The sequence below is a fragment of the Canis lupus genome, chromosome 30, assembly GCF_048164855.1.
Source record: "Canis lupus baileyi chromosome 30, mCanLup2.hap1, whole genome shotgun sequence".
Classification (NCBI taxonomy): domain Eukaryota; kingdom Metazoa; phylum Chordata; class Mammalia; order Carnivora; family Canidae; genus Canis; species Canis lupus.
The window spans coordinates 37,177,133-37,190,372 of NC_132867.1; the positions used below are offsets into that span (position 1 = coordinate 37,177,133).

Here is a 13,240-nt window from a genome sequence, read left to right on the forward strand (position 1 = left end):
AAGAATAGGTTCCTGGGACTAAAATCTGATGGGCGCCCTACACAATCCCCAATTAGTCTTCCCAGCAGCAGATGAGCCATCCAAGGTATCAACAGAGGCCCATTGTAGAGAAGAAACACTGAGTGTCTGGAGGTCAGCCATTGACCCCGGGTCGGGGGAGCATACTTGTAGCCTGGGTCCCTCAGAGGAGGAGGTGCCGGACACCCAGGCAGCCGGGTTCGGAGGCAGGAGGGTATCGGGTTCGGAGCCGGGGCTGCGACACCACCTTGGCTCTGGCCGACACCTCCTCTCTCTGCCTCAACTCCCCCGTCTGTAAAATGGGACAGTAGCTCTATCGCAGGGCCTAGCGAGGAGCCCCCGGGCCCACGCTCAGTAAGCAGTGGCTCTTTTGCTTATGTCCTTTCCCTCCCCAAGCAGCTCTGTGACCTCGGGTGACCTACTTTCTCTGCAGCCCCACTCAACACACGAGCTCCCCTCCTCCGGGGGCGGGTTATAGGATCAGTGAGCGTCCAACATCCAAGAAAAGGAATCCCCGAAGGAAGGTATCACCAATTTCTGGACATTAGTCTTCGGTTTCTCGGATGTTCCGAGGGGCGGATACTGTGAAAATGTTCTCTGGCCGCTGCACCACGCAGAAGCTCCTTGTCAGGACATAATATCTGATGGAGCACAGAGTCGCCGTCTAAAAGCTGCAGAAGCCCTCGAGGCCTTCTTGGAAGCGAGGGCGAAAGGCCAGCGTGGTTCGTGCAGTTGCGATCGACCACACGCATGTGTCTCCCTATTGGCGTCACCGCAGCGCGGGGTGTGACAGCGTGAGGCAGGGGTGCATGTGTGCACGTCCCCCCCCCCACCTGGGGCACAAACTCGCCCAGGCTGGGAGCTACCCCCTAGAGAGATGAGAGCCCAGCCGGTGCCACCTCCCCGCCTGCCACCCCGAGAAGCACCACGGCTGGGCACTTGGCCGTGGGAACCTGCCAAATGGCAACATTTGGTCACCAAGGAGACCACAGCGTCACGGCCAGACACTGATGGCCAGCGCGTGACGGCGCTTGACCGACGCGACAATGTTCTTGCCTACGGGGACACGCGTGTCCCCGGTAGAGCTGGCCAGGGCGCATGTTCACGTGTCCCGAGCCCACCTCTCAGCTGAGCAGACAGTGGCTCAGAGCCCGTCTGCTGAGAGACAGAGCGGTGACCTCGCAGGCCTCGACAGAGGTAGGTCGGGAAGGCACTGTCCCCCGACACTGGGGGGGGCGCTTCTCGGCGCCAGTCTGTCACTTTGTGCTGAAGTCACGCTCCCACTTCTCCCCTCCCTTATCTCCTGAGCACACAGGGGGAAAGAGACACAAGATTTATGTCCAGCGCGGAGCCTCCTCTTGAGACCCCGCCTGCGCGTGGGGGCCCCGCCAGGGCGGAAACCAGCGATGAGGGAGATAGGGGAGCTCGGGGGCTCCGCCGCTTCTGAACTTTATTAGAATGTGGTTCCTTTTTAAAATTTTTTAATTTAAATTTAATTAACACATAGCCTATTATGAGTTTCAGAGGTAGAGCTCGATGACTGATCCGGTGCGGAGAACACCCAGTGCTCAGACGTTGGGTGCCCGTCACCCAGTCACCCCAATCCCCCACTCCCTCCCCTCCAGAGCCCTCAGTTTGTTTCCCAGATTTCAGAGTCTCTTATGGTTTGTCTCCCTCTCTGTTTTCATCTTATTTTATTTTTCCTTCCCTTCCTCTACGTCCATCTGTTTTGTTTCTCTAATTCGACATTTAAGTGAAATCTATGAAGGTTTGTCTCTCTCTTATTATGACTTATTTCACTCAGCAGAATACCCTCTGGTTCATCCATGTCAATGCAAATGGTAGGTGTTCATCCTTTCTGCTGGCTGAGCCACATTCGCTGCGTATACAGGCCACATCGTCTCTATCCAGTCATCTGTCGAAGGACATTGGGGCTCCTTCCACAGTTTGGCTCTCGCGGACATTGCTGCTGTGAACACTGGGGTGTAGGAGCCCCTTCGGATCATTGCATTTGTGTCTTCGGGGTAAATCCCCAGTAGTGCAATCGCCAGGTCACAAGGTAGATCTACTTTTAACTTTTTGAGGAACCTCCACTGTTTTCCAAAGTGGCCGCACCAGCTTGCGTTCCCACCAACAGCGTAAGAGGCTTCCCCTTTCTCCGAATCCTCACCAACATCTGTGGTTTCCTGAGTTGTTCATTTTAGCCGTTCTGACTGGTGTGAGATGGTATCTCATTGTGGTTTTGATTTGTATTTCCCCGACGCTGAGCGATGCTGAGCCTTTCTTCGTGTGTCTGTTGGCCATGTGTAGATCTTCTTTGGAGAAATGTCTGTTCACGTCTTCTGCCCGTTTCTTGACTGGCTTTTTTGTCCCTCGGGTGTTGAGTTTGAGAAGTTCTTTGTAGATTTTTGGATACCAGCCTTTTATGTGATAAGACATTTGCAGATCTCTTCTCCCATGGAACGTGGTTTCTTCTATGCTTTCGGACATATGTCCCCAGTAAAAAGCCTTCCTCATTGTATTCCTTTCCAGGGCTGCTATAACAAAGCACCCATTGGGGGCCTGGGAGTCCAGAAACGGGGTGGCACTGCCCCTGCTTCCTCCCAGGGCTCCAGTGGAGGACCCTTCCTGCCTGCCTGTGCCAGTGCTGGCAGCGTCTGGTGGTGGCCAGCCGTCCCTGGCGTTCTTGGCTGTGGCCGCATCACTGCAGTGTCTTCCTCATGCTCACACGCCTTCTCCCCTGTGGGTCTCTGTGCCCTCTCCTATTCTCACTCAGCTTAGGGCCCACCCTCATCAGGATGGCCTCATCCTGATGTCACTAATTCTATCTGCAAAGCCCCTGTTGAAGATGACCCAAAGTAAGGTGGCAATCTGAGGCTGTGGGTGGAAATGAATGGAGTGGGGGACACTGTTGAACCCACAACCCCAGCTTATCAGTGCCCTGTACCCACTGTCTCTGCATGCCTCCCCTCAAAGCAAACTGCTGGAGAAGACCACTCGGGCAAGATTCAAAACAGCATTCCAGGGACACCTGGGTGGCTCAGTGGTTGAGCGTCTGCCTTTGGCTCAGGTCATGATCCTGGGGTCCTGGGATCCGCATTGGGCTCCCCGTGGGGAGCCTGCTTCTCCCTCTGCCTGTGTCTCTGCCTCTCTCTGTGTGTCTCTCATGAATAAATAAATAAAATCTTTAAAAAAAAAAAAAACAGCATTCCAGCACCTGGCAGAGACAAGTGTATCTGTCATCAGGAAGGCTAGAGAAGGGGGTTTGGGTCCCAGCACCCCACGTCCTGCCCCACCTCAGTCCTTTCTTTGGGTGCAAATGCTTCATTCTTTCCAAGATACCAAGGCAAAGGGCTGAGAACCTTCCATTGATCTAACGCCCCATCTTTTTCCACAGCTAAAGAACACTTAGTGTAGACTCTGGGTGGGTGACTTATGAATTTTTTCCGTGATATGACACAGGACTGTAAATAACTTCCAAATGGTATGGATTGGTGGGTGGAGGAGGGTGGGATGTGAGAAGCTCAAGTTTGATGCAGTCCATGCCGAGGCATCGCTGCATCGTTTCCCCGGGCTCACGCAAGCTGGAAAAGATGCATTTCTGTAACACGCATGTGTGGCCCTCATTCCTCAGTGATCCTGCCTCGTACAGAATATTAACCACCTGGTTTTCCAGCTCTGGGTTTCCAAGGAGATTGCACACACACACACACATACACACACACACACACACACCCCACGTTAGAAGATTCTCCACATTGAAAAGACCTGCAGTTGGGGTCAGAAGTCCTGGCTGGGCTTCCTGGTTTTGTAACCCTGGGCAGGTCAGTTGGTCTTGCCAGAGTTTTGGCCCTGGTCATACAGAGAGAACAGAGGGTGGGAAGCGCCCACGCCAGGGCTAGCCTGCAGCGGCCGACAATACACACACACCGCATGACAGCTCCTCTCACCCCCTATCAGAACAGATCACATGCAGCTCCTGGGTGGCTCAGTTGGTTAGGTGGCCCGCTCTTGATCTCAGCTCAGGTCTTAATCGTGAGATTGCGAGTTCAAGCCCCTTGTTGGCCTCCAAGTAGGCATGAAAAAAAAAAAAAAAAGAATGGATCACATGATGGTTGAAATGCATATATTGGGTCAGAAAGGAAAGAGTGTGCAGCAGCTACCAGCCCCCGCTGCAGGGCAAGTCCCTCAGAAGGCAGCAGGCGACAGCCACTCGAAGAGGGCCAAGATGTAGGTCTGAAGGCTTGTTTAAAGTGTGCGGGCTGCTCCTGGTTCTCCACTTGGTTTAGTCAAAGAGGTTGATTCTGTCCCAACTCCTTGCCCCATGGAGAGACATCATGGCCCTGTGCTTTGTCTCCTGTCTCCTACCAGCCCTCATTATTAAGGAACCATTTTACCCTTCAGGTGGATGACACCTGACACCTGATGAAAACAAAATATACTGAGCCCATCCATGAGAGGGACTCACAATTTACTTTGTGTTTGAAATATTTTCTTAAAAAAAAAAAAGATTTATTTCTTTGACAAGAGGAAGGGGGCAGAGGGAGAAGGAGAGAGAGAATCCCAAGCAGACTCTCAGTTGAACACAGAGCCTGATGCAGGGCTCGAACCCAAGACCCCAAGACCATGACCTGAGCTGAAAGGAGAGGAGGTTTTTATTGGGACAGCTCAGCATCCAGGCTTGACAGAAACCAGAAACAGGTTAGGCGCTCAACCAGCTGAGCCACCTGGGAGCCTGTAAATATTTCTTTTTTTTTTTTTTTTTTTTTTTTTTTTACCTGAATTCAGAGGCCCCTGAATTCAGTTGTTAGCTCAGTTGGTGGAAACTACAACTCTTAATCTCAGGGTGGTGACTTTGAGCCCACGCTGGGCTTGGAATCTACTTAAATGAAAAAAAAAAAAAAGCAGTCATAACCTAAACTAAATTTGGGAGCTAGCCAACAGCCTAGAATTCACCCCAGAACCCTGCCCTCCCACCTGGGAAGTCCAGCTTCCCAGCACAGGACCCTGCCAGCCTGGCCCATGGAAGCCTCTGTGCTGCCAACAGGGGACGCACACCCTGCACGGGGCTCACACCCAAGGACCGAGGGCCCAGGGGGTATGCACAGCCCGTGGCCACTCAGCGATGGCAGGACTCGAAATTCAAACCCAGACCCTCCCAACCCTTCCCATGCTTACCTCCTCGTTACCCTTAAGAATACGAGGAAATCCAAAATGTTTCTGTGTTAGGATCCTGTTTCCCAGATTAGATCCTAGGGGCTGCATCTCACCATGAAAAATGTTTCAATATTCACTTCAATGATGCCATAAATGCACAAAATTATCCCACTTTCACAAATTCAACTTTCAAAGGTAGTTTCACAGACTAAGACTAACTCGGTGTCTCACAGACAAAAGAGAATCCAGTGATTCTTTCCCCCTTTTACGTGAGGTCTAAGCGTTACTCCTATTTGGAGGGGAAAACCCAGTGTGAGAGTCTATAACCCAGTGGTCCTGGAGTTGCATCTCCCACCAGCTGCAGCAACAGGATCACCTGTGAACTTGCTGGCCTAATTCTTCACAGGCTGGCGTGTTCACTGAGCACTAAACCCAACAATCTTTGAGATTCTAAAAAAAAAAAAAATATATTAACTTCATTTCTCAGATGAGAAAAATGAGGCCCAGAGAAGTTAAGCTGTTTGCCCAAAGTCACACAGCTGATTGGGACAGAAACGGGGCTCCAGCCCACATTGCCTACAAGCTGTAGGCACCTACAAGTTGTCACCTCTACAGGAAAGAATCTTTGTTCAGAGATGCGTTCTAGAACAGAATAGACCCCCAAATGGCAAAGGACTTCAGAAGCAAACAAGTCCAACCCCGAAGGCCAGGCGGGGGGTCCCCAAGCAGAGCCAGGGGACAAACCCAAGGTCCGAAACTTCCCAACGGGTGTCCCCCCTGCACTGTCATGGACTTTGTGCTTTGAAAAGCAGTCGGCCCAGAGGGCAGTGAGGGGCAGCTCTGAGGCCCGGGGTCCCTGAATCTCCAGAGCATTCACAGTTCCCAAAATACAAGAACGCGAGACCCGACTTAATGTGAACAGAAGAGTATTTCAATTAATAATGAACCAAGTAATTCTCTTCTTTGGAGAAGGATATTTTCAGCAGAATAAGTCCGGTTGTAATAATTCAGCCTTTTCTAAGGAAGTCATTACTCTTCTCAACACATCACAAGAAAGAGGATTTTAGCTTCAAGTCGTTTTAACCTGTTTCTGGTTTCTGTCAAGCCTGGATGCTGAGCTGTCCCAATAAAAAGCTCCTCTCCTTTCTTTTCTCTCTTTTTTTTTCCTTCCCTGCCACTGTGACTTTTGTTTTCAGATATCTTCTCCCCCCACCGCTCTCCAGTCTCTGCTCATCTACCTCTAGAAGCTCCATTTTTTTTCATTCTGGAATGTTCTATCACAACTGCTTCCACCCCTGTCCCTGTGTTCCAGGACTAGATTTTGAGCTCTAGCCATTTTCATGGCCCTGCCTATGTTTCCTCAACAAAATATAGCTTCGGGGGGCCTTATTTATGCCCCTCGCCGTGTCGTCTTGACAGTAAGCCTGCATTTCACATGCTCCCTACACAGGACACCTGCCACCAGGCAGCATCCTTGAGCCCCAGGACGCCTTACAGACTCCCTGGGAAGACAAAACCTATACTCACCCAATGTCAGATTTAGGAACATGGTGTGCTCACTGGGCAGCTTCTGAAGTCCCCGTCCTGGGTGAGCCACAGAATTATGACAAGGGCGCTATGGATCCAGACGTCAGTCGGGTGTTGTCTCAAAATTGAGTATGATTAACTATTCTTCAGTACTGTGTGGATGCGGGAGCACCCGGGTGGCTCAGTGGTTGAGTATCTGCCTTTGGCTCAGGGCATGATCCCAGGGACCTGGGATCGAGTCCCACATCAGGCTCCCTGCAGGGAGCCTGCTACTCCCTCTGCCTCTCTCTCTGTGTGTCTCTCATGAATAAATAAATAAAATCTTTTAAAAAAATACTATACGGATGCCATTAGGATTGACAAAACCCAAACTCTTTAGAGGGGTTAGGAATTTATAACACCTTTCTGACAATCTTTTCCCAATCAGCAAACGCCAAAGTCCTATGGATCTTTAAGACCTGTTGACATCACAAAGGAGCCTCATGTTCCAAGACTCTGGGAGCCCATGGTCCAGGCAGTAGATGCCCTGAAGGCTAGGTATGGGAAGGGTGGGGACAGGCTGGGAGCAAAAGGTGGACTTCTAGAGGGAGGACAGCATTCCTGGCAGGGGAAGAGCCTGAGCAAATGTGCTGGGGAAGAAGCAGACCTGACCTTGGCCTCTCTTCCCTGCTCCCGCCCCTGTCCCCACCTCCTGTTGCATTTGGTGGTTGGTATCTGAAGACCTGAAAAAGACTTGCTTGGGCAAGTTTGACCTCTCTGTGCACAGGTAACCGTCCCCTGGCCTCGCCCACGTTCTGCGGCACCTCCAGGCCTTGCTCAATCGCCACCCGGCCAAGATGAATCCATTGAAAATGCAGGCCCTGGAGCCAGAAACCTGACTCAGGGCAGCAGGCAGGGCTGGAGGGATGTCCCACACCTGGTGGCACAGTGCATCCCCTGCTCTGTCCTCTCTGAAGCCCTCGCTCCCACCGAGGAAAACAGATCTGCTCCCGTTGTGGGTTTGGGGTGAGAGGCAGCGATTCGGAAGGGAAGCTGAATCCCCTGGACTTAAGTGATCACATGCTGGGAGGATTGGAGTCCCTCCAGTCGCCGTGGAAGCACTTCGGTGATGCCCATTAAATAGCACGGCCTCGATTGCCAGCTTCCAAGATGAGAGAAGGGAGCCGAGGGGTTCACCCACACACCCCAGAATAAGAACACTCTTCGTGAGTGTTCAGACCCAATAGCCCAGGGTCAGGGGTCCCGAGGCCCACGCTAGGATGGGAGGCCGTCGTGTGCTGGCTCCTGTCCCCTTACTCCTGACGCACATCCTCTTCCTGCACAGCGGTTGACAAAGCCTGACACCCTACCAGGTGCTGACCTTTGTCCCGGTCCGTGGCCTTGACGCCAGGGCCTCCCGCCTAAGAGCAGGGCCCACATTGTGTTAGCGCCCGCAGCACCACCTGCTTCCTGCTCGGCCCCCCACCCCTACCCCCACCCCACAGCCAGAGTCCACTTTGTTCTGAGTCCTTATCCCCTTCACTCCCGGGATGGAGCCTGCCTCCCGAGAGCGCTGCCCCAGGCCCTCCAGGCTTTTCCCCGCAGCCCCCCAGCACCAGCACCTCCCTCCACATTGCCAATTCCGCCCCCAGTCCTGGACCCCAGCTCTCGGTTTCCCAGACTGGCCAAGGCCACCTCGTGTGCAGTCCTTCTGTTCCAGGAATTCCCTGGCCCCTCGGGCTCAGATTTTCTGCAGAGCAACCAACCCGAGAGGAGAGGCACAGATATTTGTTATAAGGAACTGGCTCTTGCAGTCACGCCGGCTGAGAAGTCCCTGGGCCAGCAGCGAGCAAGCTGAGCTCCAGTCCAGCCTGAGTCTGAGCCTGAGCCTGAGCCTGAGTCTGAAGGCAGGAGAACCATTGACGGCCCAACTCGGAATCAGACAGAGACACCCTTTCCTCCCTCCCTCCACACTTGGTTCTATTCTGACCCTCAACGGATTAGACACGGCCCTCGCACATGACGAATCTATTCAAGTGCTCGCCTCATCCAGAGACACGTTCACAGACACACCCCAAGAGTGTTTTAGCAAATACCCAAGCACCCCGTGGCCCTGTCGGGGCGACACATAAAATGAGCCACAGGGAGTCGTGGAGGGGAAGACGGTGTGTGCGGCCTGGAGGCCCTGCAAGCTGCCCACGTGAGCTGGAAGCCACACACGCGGGTGCAGGGCTAACACAGGAAGCAGCAGCTGTGGCCCGGATGGAGCCCAGAGATCATGAACTTTCTGAAGGAGAAGGGGCTGCAGAGAGAGGCAGTTCCTGCACTGAGCCCTGAGGAACCCCAACATCTGAAGCTTGAGCGGGTAGGAGGCTGCAGTGGTGAAGACACCCGAGAAGGAGCTGGGGTGGGCCGGCCGGGTGGAGCGCCCACTCACTCACCCTGCAATACAGCTCTGGGGGCGGGGGTGGAACACAGCAAAGGCGAATTAGTCATCCAAAATGTTTTTGATAGTTATTTTTTTTAATCTTCTCCACTAGTTTCCTAAACAAAAGTATGAATGAATGAATGTGTCTTGGTCTCTGCACGTCCCTCTGCAGTTGCACAAACAGCCCCATCACTGCAGGGCACATCCGCCCCCGCCGCCACCAGCACATCAGCTCAGCCTGACCTGCGCTCCCTCCACTTCCCCCAGTCAAGGATTCTCTCTCTGCCAGAATGCAAGACTTTCCCTCTTTTTAAAAATATTTTATTTATTTATTTGAGAGACAGAGAGCGCACACACGTGAGTGGGGGGAGGACCAGAGGGAGAGCGAGAAGCAGGCTCCCCAGTGAGCACAGAGCCCCATGCTGGGCTCCATCCCACGGCCCTGAGATCATGACCTGATCCAAAACCAAGAGTTAGATGGGGCAGCCCGGGGGGCCTAGCGGTTTAGCGCCGCCTTCAGCCCAGGATGTGATCCTGGAGACCCAGGATCGAGTCCCACGTCAGGCTCCCTGCATGGAGCCTGCTTCTCTCTCTCTCTCTCTCTCTCTCTCTCTCTCCATCTCCATCTCTATCTCTATCATCTCTCTCATGAATAAATAAATAAAAATTTTAAAAAAAGATGTGCCTCATGAGGCAACATGACACAGTGTAGAAAAATCTGCCAGCAAACTTTGTTCACCCACGTGAATGAACGTCCACAGCAGGGCTCCTACCCAGAGAAGCCCCGAGCCCGTGCTGGGAGTTGTCTTCATGAATGGGTTTACAGGGCATGCCTGCCACAACCACACCACACATGCACACACAACTTTATACACACAAGCTCATACACATACTCACATGTGCTCACACTCATACACATACACTTATATATACACAGGCTCATACACATACTCCCACTTGCACACATATACACACTCCTATACACAGATTCAGACACACATGCTCACACACATGCTCATATATGCACAGGCTCACACACACACCCTCATACACTGGTGCTCACATACACACTCACACTCCTGCTTGTGCACACAATTCCACACTCATGCAGGCATCCCCATCTTCCTAGTGGCACCTCCACTTCTGACTCATTCTGTTTGGCCTGAGAGTGTGTCTGGAGGAGATGAGGACACGGGGATGGAAGGTGGTTCAGAGGGCAAAGCCATCAGGAGATAATTTAGATGATCCTTCAGAAGAAGCTCTTCATCACTGACAGTGGTAACATAAAGCAGGATAAAGAGTGAGGAGAGGGGTGGGCAGCTTCGTGACCTCGGTTAACACTTCAAATGAAAGAACCCGGATCTGCTTTGGGACTGTGACCCTGGCTCCATTGTCATCTGCATTGGCACTGTGTACAGACACGGGAGTCCAGTAGGATCTTCTGTCCTGAGCTTGTCCCTAGAAGTACACAGCAGGCAAATTCTGGGGGTAAGAAAGAGCATGGCTTTTGTGCCCCTGGTTACAGAAAGAGCCATGCATTTCACGTAATCTGAGGTTGACCCCAAAAAGTCTGTGCGCGCCATTCCTGAGAGCGTTCTAAAACATGTGTAAGTTAAAATTCAAAAAACTGAAATAGTCACATTTGGGTGGTGGATTTAGAGTTTCAAATTGTATTCCTCTAATGTTATCATCTCACACTATTAAATATTTATTGAAAGGAGAAGTATTAGCCCTTTTTTTTTAGACCTTGTCAAGTGATTACAGTGTCATGCCCTGTCTCCACAGCTGGGAGCTGGGGCTCTCCATTCCACGCATCTGCCGTACACCACCACCTAAGCATCCTGAGGGACCCCACTCCAAAGGGCAGAGGTGTCTGGGCCTCACGTCCCCCCACCAGGTCACCACAAATGTTTTCTTTTTTAAAAAATTTTTAAAAAAAAATTTTTTTAATATTTTGTTAATTTATTTGAGAGAGAGAGTGAGAGAGAGCATGAGCACAGAGAAGAGGGAGAAGCAGACTCCCCACGGAGGAGGAAGCCCAATGCTGGGCTCGATCCCAGGACCCGGAGATCATGACCTGAACCAAAGGCAGACTCTTAACTGACTGAGCCACCCAGGCGCCCCCACCACAAATGTTTTCTAAGAAAACCGAAACCTCCCACTTCGTTACTAACACCCAGAGATGTGTGTTTCTTGGATACGGGGAGAAGGGCATCACCAGCTTCAACAGAAATCTCACGAGTGGTTACCAACACACAAAGAAAGGAGAAGTGAGCACTCTGCCCACTGTTGTGGTTTTGCTTTTCTGGAAAGTTTGCTTTTGTACATCCTCGTGCTTCGGTCCCTCTGTAATATTTCTAAGCAAAATTTACTCAGAGCTACACAGTTTCTGCGCTGTCAGAATTCAGTGAATGTCACCGAGTACATTCTTCCCCCTGGAACAAAGTTTTCCACCCTCTCTAAGGTACAGTGGCCCAATCAGGGCCATTTCCTTTCTCAGCAGTTGGAGGCTTTCAACTTACTATCTGAAGGGAAAATGTGTCTCTTTGATGTGTGGATTATTTTAGACTTGTTATTTTTAAAAAAACAGAAGACTCGCAAAGTTGGTTTGTTTTTTTTGTTTTGTTTTGTTTTTGTTTTTTTTTTCCTCCTCCCCAACCTCCTAAAAGAATTTAGATAGAGAACCAGTTCTAGGAAGGGAACTATCGCAATAGATAACTTCCGTATAAATGAACTAGGTACGGTAGACAGAGAGAAACCAAGCAAGGTCTGTTTGATCAGAGTCCTCTCTAGGTCTCGTTGTTTCTGGGTGGCCCAGAAAACATTAGTTTACCAAACATTTACCCTTTCCATTCTTTCCGTGAATTGCCTTCCTTCCCCTTTGAAGCTCCAGCCTTCCCTACGCCCTTCCCTTTAGTCCAAAATGACATATGTACCCCATTTTGCCTGATTGTCTTCATAATCTCTCAGGTTTATGTGGACTCCCAATATGTTTGTAATTAAATCTGATTTTCTCTTGTTAATCTGTCTCATATCAAATTAATTCTTAGATCAACCAGAAGAATCTTGAAGACTACAGGAAAAAGTTTTCCTCCCCAGTGGCTGCTTCCTTCCCCAGGGCCTCGGGTCTCTCCCAGGATTCCTAGATCCCATTTTTGTAGAGTAACCAGTTTTCTAAACATGTATGCATTTTCTCTCCTGGGTTCTCTAGAGCTCCTTTTCGGACACACACACACACACACACTCCTGTTAAGATGAACTTTTTACCCCATAGTAGAAGCCTGTGGTGCTCAGCAAACCTTTGAGATAACCGGGGATCCTGGAACCTGTCTTACAAAAGATAGCAGAGTGGCTGATCAAAAAAGAGTCAGACAAGCAAAGTTCCATTTTGGGATAAGTTGAAGTGCAGCAACTAGACCCAGTCATTCAACTCTGTTCCTTAGTTTAAAAAAAACTGCAGAAGAAAAAATATCTGTGAACAACCACGTGGACTTTGCTGAAAGGTTCTCCCATATTGATAAGGGTTTGTCTGTTTTTCTTTCATGTGCCCAAAGGGAAGTGAACTGATCACAAGAAATCTTATCCAATGGAAACACCCCCCAGGAATGTTATGGGAAGAAATAAACACACATGAAGGACAATGAGCTCCAACGGGAAGGGAGCTTGCTCAGTAAGTATAGTATAGGCAGCATGATTACTAATATGATGATGGTGATGACTCCCTAACTACTGGGTAACTCCAGTATCAACACACAAACAACGATAATGATAAGGTGAAGGGGACAAGGATGGCTTGCCCTTGAACACATTCCTGTCCTATCAAGTCAACTCCTTGTATAGCTTCTTGACTTCTCAAAATCTGACTTCAAGACTTTCTTGAAAAGCTTTCTCAGCTTTTCCCAGCCCTTCCTTTACCACCTCCCAGCTGACTCAGGAAAAAAAAAAAAACCCTTCAGAGGTCATCCAAGACAAATGTTGGAAGTTATTTAAGGAAGTTATGTTTTTTCAGCTTAAAAATACTCTATTTCCACCAAGGTGAGTCGATATAAAAATATTATCCCAGGAACTGACGCTAGTGTTCTGAGGGCGGGGGCTGGCCAACTTCTTTCTGTAAGGACCAGAGAGTAAATA

General features: G+C 50.5%; 1 long non-coding RNA gene across 2 annotated transcripts in view; it reads left to right on the forward strand.

Moving 5' to 3' along the window:
• The first annotated feature begins 7,203 nt into the window (after window positions 1-7,203).
• The window catches only part of LOC140621681 (uncharacterized), a 28,318-nt gene continuing 22,281 nt past the window's right edge, over window positions 7,204-13,240 (forward strand). For both annotated transcript variants that reach the window (XR_012021459.1, XR_012021458.1), the window contains exons 1-2: window positions 7,204-9,046; window positions 12,664-12,779. This is a non-coding gene — a long non-coding RNA (uncharacterized lncRNA). The remainder of the gene's footprint in view (window positions 9,047-12,663; window positions 12,780-13,240) is intronic.